Consider the following 8,292-nt stretch of genomic DNA (forward strand, 5'->3'; position numbering starts at 1 on the left):
GGTGGAATAAAAAAATTTATAAAATCAAATGAGAATGAAAACACACCATACTAAAACCTGTGGAACACAGTAAAAGCAGAGCTTAGAAGTCAATTTATAGCAATAAACACATACATAAAAAAGAAGATAGAGCCAAAATCAAGACATTAACCATAGAACTCAAACAAATAGAAAAAGAGCAGCAAAATAAGTCCTCAGTCACCAGAGAATAGAAAAACAATTCAAAGAATTGACAAGACCAAAAGTTGGTTCTTTCAAAAGATCAACAAAATCGACAAACCACTGGCCAAAATGACAAAAAAAAAAAAAAAAAAACAGGAGAGGAAGCAAACACGCTGAATAAGATATGAGACAGGTGATATCACAACACATGCAACTGAAATAGAAAGGATCATAATCACTATGAGAAATCGTACTCCAACAAATTTGAAAACCTAGAGGAAATAGGCAAGTTTCTAAAAACTCACTACCTAACTAAACTAACACAAACTGAGGTACAAAAACTAAACTGGCCTACAACAAAAGAAGTGACTGAAGAGATAATAAAAAAACCTCCTAACAAAAAAAAAGCCCTGGCCCGGACAGCTTCACTGGAAAATTCTACCAAGCTTTCAGAGAAGCGCTAACACCAATACTACTCAAGCTATTTGAGAGCATCAAAAAGAAAAGAATACTCTTGAACTCATTCTCTGAAACCAGTAAAACCCTGACACCAAAGCCAGGCAAAGACAGCACAAGAAAAGACCAATATCCCTCATGAACATAGACACAAAAATTCTCAACAAAATTCTAGCCAATAGATTACAACTGCATGTCAAAAAATAATACATCATGACCAAGTGAGATTCATACCAGGTATGTAGGGATGGTTCAACATTAGAAAATCCATCAACATAATCAACCGTACAGATAAAACAAAAGAAGCATTTGATCTTATTAATCAATGCAGAAAAAGTGTTTGACGATGACCAGCACTGATAAAACCTCTCAGCAAAATAGGAATAGAAAGGAAATTCCTCAACATAATAAAGGGCATTTATACAAAGCCAACAGTCAACATCCTTCTAAACAAAGAGAGACTGAAATCATTCCCCTTGAGAACGGGAACCAGCCAAGGATGCCCTTTATAACCACTCTTATTTAACATCATGCTGGAAGTCCTAGCTAGAGCAATAAGACCAGAAAAAGAAATAAAGGGCATCCAAATTGGTAAGGAAAAAGTAAAACTATCCCTATTCGCAGGCAATATGATCTTATATACAGAAAACCTCAAAGAATCCACAAGATAGCTACTGGAACTAACAGATGATTTCAGCAAAGTAGCAGGATACAAAACTAACATACAAAAATCAGTTGGATTCCTCTACACCTACAAAGAGAATTTCAAAAAGGAAATCAGCAAATCACTATCATTTACAATAGCCTCCAAGAAGATAAAGTACTTAAGATTAAAACTAACCAGGAATGTAAAAGACCTATATAAAGAAAATTACCAAACGCTACTGCAAGAAACCAAAAGAGACCTACATAAGTGGAAAAACATACCACGCTCATGGATAGGAAGACTCAACATTCTGAAAATGTCAATTCTACACAAAGCAATCTACAGATACAATGCAATCCAGATCCAAATTCCAAAGCAATCTTTAATGAGATGGAGGAACAAACTACCAACTTTATATGAAAGAGAAGAGGCCCCAGATAAGTAAAGCATCACTGAAGAAGATGAACAAGGTGGGAGGCCTCACACTATCTTAGATCTAAGAACCTATTATACAGCCACGGTAGTCAGAACAGCTTAGTACTGGTACAACAACAGACACATCGACCAACAGAACAGAATTGAGAACCCAGACATAAATCCATCTATGAGCAGCTGATATTTGACAAAGGGTCAAAGTCCATAAAATGGGGAAAAGACAGTCTCTTTAACAAATGGTGCTGGCAAAATTTGATGTCCATCTGTTAAAAAAAAAAAAAGAAACCAGATCCATGTCTTACACCATACACAAAAAAGAACTAAAAATGGATCAAAGACCTAAATATAAAATCTAAAATGATAAAGATCACGGAAGAAAAAATAGGGACAACACTAGGGGCCCTAACATATGGCATAAATAGGATACAAACCATAACAAATAATGCACAAACACCAGAAGAGAAACTAGGTAACTGGGAGCTCCTAAAAATTAAACACATATGCTCAACCAAAGACTTCACCAAAAGAGTAAAAAGAGAACCTACAGACTGGGAAAAAAATTTTGGCTAACATATATCCAACAAGGGTCTAATCTCTAAAATCTAAAAGATACTGCAACACCTCAACAGCAAAAAGACAAATAATCCAATTAAAAAACAGACAAAAGGCAATGAACAGACACTTCACCACAGAAGACATTCAGGCAGCTAACAGACACATGAGGAAATGCTCTCAATCATTAGCCATTGTTGTTTTTGTTAGGTACTCTCAAGTCAGCTCCAACTCATAACCACCCTAAGTACAACAGAACAAAACACTGCCCGGTCCTGAGCCATACTCACATTCATTGCCATGTTTGAGCCCATTGTTGCAGCCATGTGTCAGTCCATCTGGTTGAGGGTCTTCCTCTTTTTTGCTGATCTTCATTGATGTCCTTCGCCAGGGACTGGTCCCACCTGATAATATGTCCAAAGTACATGAGGCAAAGTCTCACCATCCTTGTTTCTAAGGAGCATTCTGGCTGTACTTCTTCCAAGACAGATTTGTTCCTTCTTTTGGCAGTCCATGGTATATAGTCAGTATTCTTCATCAAAACCATAATTCCAAGGCAGCATCAATTCTTCTTCGGTCTTCCTTATTCATTGTCCACCTTTCACATGCATATGACACAATTAAAAACACCATGGCTTGGGTCAGGTGCACATTAGTCCTTAAAGTGATATCTTTGCTTTTTAACACTTTAAAGTGGTCTTTTGCAGCAGATTTGCCCAATGCAATATGTCGTTTGATTTCTTGACTGCTGCTTCCAGGGGTATTGATTGTGGATCCAAGTAAAATGAAATCCTTTACAACTTCAATATTTTCACCATTTATGATGATGTTATTTATTGGTCCAGTTGTGAGGATTTTTGTTTTCTTTATGTTGGGGTGTAATCCATACTGAAGGCTGTGATCTTTGATGTTCATCAGTAAGGGCTTCAAGTTCTCTTCACTTTCAGCAAGCAAGGTTGTGTCATCTACTGGTATTTGAAATATCAATGGCAAAGCTTCCAGTATCATAGCAACACGCAAGCCACCAAAGTACGACAAACCGACACTGATAGCCATTAGAGAAATGGAAATCAAAACTACAGTGAGATACCATCGCACCCCAACAATACTGGCACTAATCCAAAAAACACAAAGTAACAAATGCTGGAGAGGTTGTAGGGAGACTGGAACTCTCATGTACTGCTGGTGGAATGTAAAATGGTACAACCACTATGGAAAATGATATGGCACTTCCTTAAAAAGCTAGAAATAGAAATACCATGTGATTCAACAATCCCACTCCTAGGAATATAGACTAGAGAAATAAGAGCAGTCACATGAATAGACATATACATACCCATGTTCATTGTAGCGCTATTCACAATAGCAAAAAGATGGAAACAACCTAAATGCCCATCAACAGATGAATGGATAAATGAATTATGATAAATACACACAACTGAATACTATGCAATGATCAAGAACAATGATAAATCCGCAAAACATCTCACAACATAGATGAATCTGGAGGGTATTATGCTGAGTAAAAAAATACAAAATGTTACTTCATGGATTTAGATGCATGACACAATATCCTAAACAAAACGTTAGCAAACTGAATATGGTCTTCTTGTTGTTAGGTGCCATTGAGTTGGTTCCGACTCATAGCGACCCTATGTACAACAGAACAAATTACTGCCCTGTCCTGTGCCATCCTCATAATCATTGATATGTTTTAGCCTGTTGTTGCAGCCACTGTGTCAATCTATCTCGTTGAGGGTCTTCCTCTTTTTGGCTAACCTCATGATGTCCTTCTCCAAGGACTGGTCCCTCCTGATAACGTGTCCAAAGTATGTGAGACGAAATCTCGCAATCCTTGCTTCCAAGGAGCACTCTGGCTGTACTTCTTCCAAGACAGATTTGTTCATTCTTCTGGAAGTCCATGGTATATTTAATATTCTTCGCCAACACCTTAATTCAAAGGCATCAATTCTTCTTTGGTCTTCCTTATTTATTGTCCAGCTTTCGCGTGTATATGAGGTGACTGAAAATACCATGGCTTGGGTCACGTGCACCTTAATCCGCAAACTGACATCTTTTGTTTTTAATGCTTTAAAGAGGTCTTTTGCAGCAGATTTGCCCAATGTAATATGTCATTTGATTTTTTGACTTCTGCTTCCATGGGCGATGATCATGGATTCAAGCAAAATGAAATATTTGACATCTTCAATATTTTCTCCATTTATCATGATGCTTATTATTCCAGTTGTGAGAATTTTTGTTTTCTTTATGTTAAGGTGTAATCCATAATGAAGGCTGTAGTCTTTGATGTTCATCAGTAAGTGCTTCAAATTCTCTTCACTTTCAGCAAGCAAGATTGTGTCATTTGCCTACAGCAGGTTGTTAATGAGTTTTCCTCCAATCCTGATGTCCCATTCTTCTTCATATAGTCCAGCTTCTCAGATTATTCACTTAGCATACTGAATGAGTAAGTATGGTGAAAGGATATAACCTTGACGCACACCTTTTCAGATTTTTAACCACACAGTATCCCTTTGGAGCCCCGGCAGTGCAGCAGTTAAGAGTTTGGCTGCTAACTAAAAGGACAGCAGTTCAAATCCACCAGCCACTCCTTGGAAACCATATGGGGCAGTTCTACTCTGTCCTATAGGGTCGTTATGAGTCAGAATTGACTAGACAGCAATGGGTTTTTTGGTTTAGTATCTCTTCATTCTGTTCAAATGACTGCCTCTTGGTCTAGGTACAGGCTCTGCATGGGAACAATGAACTGTTCTGGAATTTCCATTCTTCGCAACGTTATCCATAATTTGTTATGATCCACACAGTCGAGTCCCTTTGCACAGTCAATAAAAACACAGGTAAACATCTTTGTGGTATTCTCTGCTTACAGCCAAGATACATCAGACATCAGCAGTGGTATCCCTTGTTCCACATCCTCTTCTGAATCTGGCTTGAATTTCGGGCAGTTCCCTGTGGATGTACTGCTACAACCGCTTTTGAATGATCTTTAGAAAAATTTTACTGGCGAACATATTAATGATACTGTTCGATAATTTCCCATTCTGTTGAATCACCTTTCTTTGCAAGGGGCACAAATATGGATCTCTTCCAGTCGGTTGGCCAGGTAGCTGTCTTCCAAATTTCTCAGCATAAATGCTTGAGCACCTCCAGACCTGCATCCGTTTGTTGAAACATTTCAGTTGGTATTCTATTAATTCCTGGAGACTTGTTTTTCACGAATGCCTTCAGTGCAGCTTGGCCCTCTTCCTTCAGTAGCATTGGTCCTTGATCATATGCTAGCTCCTGAAATGGTTGAACGTCGACTAATTCTTTTTGGTACAGTGACTGTGTATTCCTTCCATTAGCTTTTGATGCTTCCTGCATCATTCAATATTTTGCCCATAGACTCCTTCAAAAGCGCAACTCGAGACTTGAATTTTTTCTTCAGTTCTTTCAGTTTGAGAAATGCCAAGCTTGTTGTTCCTTTTTGGTTTTCTAACTCCAGGTCTTTGCATATTTCAGTATAATATTTTACTTTGTCTTCTCGAACCACCCTTTGAAATCTTCTGTTCAGCTCTTTTTTTGTATCATTTCTTCCATTCGCTTTAGCTACTCTACGTTCAACAGCAAGTTTCAGAAATTCTTCTGATATCCATTTTGTTGTTTTCTTTCTTTCCTATTTTTTTAATGACTGTTTGCTTCATGTATGATGTCCTTGATGTCATCTCACAACTTGTCTGGTCTTCAGTCATTAGTGTTCAGTGCGTCAAATCTATTCTTGAGATGGTCTCCAAATTCAGGTGGGATATACTCAAGGTCGTATTTTGGCTCTTGTGGACTTGTTTTAATTTTCTTCAGCTTTAACTTGGACTTGCATATGAACAATTGATGTTGTGTTCCGCAGTCGGCCCCTGGCCTTGTTCTGACTGATAATATTGAGCTTTCCCATCGTCTCTTTCCGCAGATGTAGTCACTTTGATTCCTGTGTCTTCCACTTGGTGAAGTTCAAGAGTTGCCGAGAAAAGGTATTTACAATGAAGAAGTCATTGGTCTTGCAAAATTGTATCATGCAATCTCTGGCAACATTTCTATCATGAAGGCCCCATTTTCCATCTACTGATCCTTCTTCGTTTCCAACTTTCTCATTCCAATCACCAGTAATTATCATGTATCTTGAGTGCATGTTTGATCAATTTCAGACTGCAGACGTTGATGAAAATCTTCAATTTCCTTATTTTGACATTAGTGGTTTGTGCACAAATTTGAATAATAGTTGTATTAACTGGTCTTCCTTGTAGGTGTATGAATATTATCCTATCACTGACAGCATTGTACTTCAGGATAGATCTTGAAATGTTGCTTTTGATGATGAATGTGATGACATTCCTCTTCAATTTGTCATTCCCAGCATACTAGACCATATGATTATCTGATTCAGGATGGCCAAAACCAGTCCATTTCAGCTTTATAATGCCTAGGATATTGATCTTTATGCATTCCATTTCATTTCTGATGACTTCCAACTTTCCTAGATTCAAACTTTGTACATCTCATGTTCTGATTATTAATGAATGTTTGCAGAGGTAGACTCTACTTTGAGGTTGCAGCTTTTCCCCAGCCATATTCTGAGGGCCTTCCAACCTGAGGGGCTCATCTTCTGGCACTGTATCAGACAATGTTCCGCTGCTATTCATAAGGTTTTCACTGGTCAATTTTTTCAGAAGTAGACCACTAGGTCCTTCTTCCTAGTCTTAATCTGGAAGCTACACTGAAACCTGTCCCCCATGGGTAACCCTACTGGTATTTGAAATACTGGTGGCATATGTTCCAGCATCACAGTAACACACAAGGCACCACAGTACCACAAACTGACCAACAAGTAGTGGAAACTGAATATAGTAATGAAAAAGAAAACTTGTACACTATCACCAAGTCAGGTTTATTCCCGGGATGCAACGTTCAAAAATCAATCAATATAATCTACCATATCAACAAGCTAAAGAAGAAAAACAATATGACCATATCAACTGAACAAGAAAAAACATTTGACAAAAATCTAATTCCAATTCATGATAAAAACTCTCAGCAAATTAGAGATAGGGGGATTACCTCAACTTGATAAAGAGCATCAACAAAAAATCTATGGTTAATATCATACTTAATGGTTAAAGAAAAAAAAGGAAAAACTGAATGCTTTCCCCCTAAGATTGGGAATAAGGCAACAAAGTACGGTTCAACATATTACTAGAAGTTCTAGCCACTGTAATAAGGCAAAAAAAAAAAAAGAAAATAAAAAGCATGCCAATTGGAAAGGAAGACATAAAACCACCTTTACTTGCAGATGATATGATTGTCTACATAGGTCCCTGGGTGGTACAAGTGGTTTGCAATTGGCTACTAACCTAAAGGTTGACAGTTTGAACCCACCCAGTGGCACTGTGCAAAAAAGGTCTGTCAATCTGCAGACCTACATAGAAAATCTCAACAAATAAGAAGTAGACATTTTAGAACCAGTAAGTGGGTTTACTTGATTTAAAACTAATAAATGAGTTTAACTAATAAGTGAGTTTAGTTAGGTCACAGAATACAAGATGAACACACGAAACTCAATCATGTTTCTATATATTGTATTTTTACACAAATAACATGCGAGTTCTACATTTGTTTGCCAACCTTGCCTCCTCCAAGGAGGTGTTTTCAAAGGCACTGCTATGCTAATTTTTTTTTAACATGTTGCTGTGAAAAAACTTAGCATAGTGTATTTACAAAAATACCTGGAGCAGAGGGCAGGGAGGAGGGTGTGGTTGGCAAACAAACAGAAGGTGCAAGTTATTTGCGTAAATACGGTACTAACAACGCACAGACAGAAAAACAAAATTAAAAACACAATACCACTTACAATCACGTCAAAGAAAATGAAATATTTAGACATACATTCAAAAAAATACGTACAGAATCTGTATGCTGAAAACTACAAAATTCTGATGAAAGTAATCAAAAACATAAATAAATGAAGAAATATACTGTTATGATTGAATTGC

The 8,292-nt window shown here is 37.4% G+C and overlaps 1 protein-coding gene across 2 annotated transcripts in view; it reads right to left on the reverse strand.

The window, feature by feature from the left end:
* The window catches only part of SYCP1 (synaptonemal complex protein 1), a 145,736-nt gene that overhangs the window by 48,632 nt on the left and 88,812 nt on the right, over positions 1-8,292 (reverse strand). The gene's annotated exons all lie outside the window — the stretch shown is intronic.

The sequence above is a fragment of the Trichechus manatus genome, unplaced genomic scaffold (assembly GCF_000243295.1).
Source record: "Trichechus manatus latirostris isolate Lorelei unplaced genomic scaffold, TriManLat1.0 scaffold00073, whole genome shotgun sequence".
Taxonomy (NCBI): Eukaryota; Metazoa; Chordata; class Mammalia; order Sirenia; family Trichechidae; genus Trichechus; species Trichechus manatus.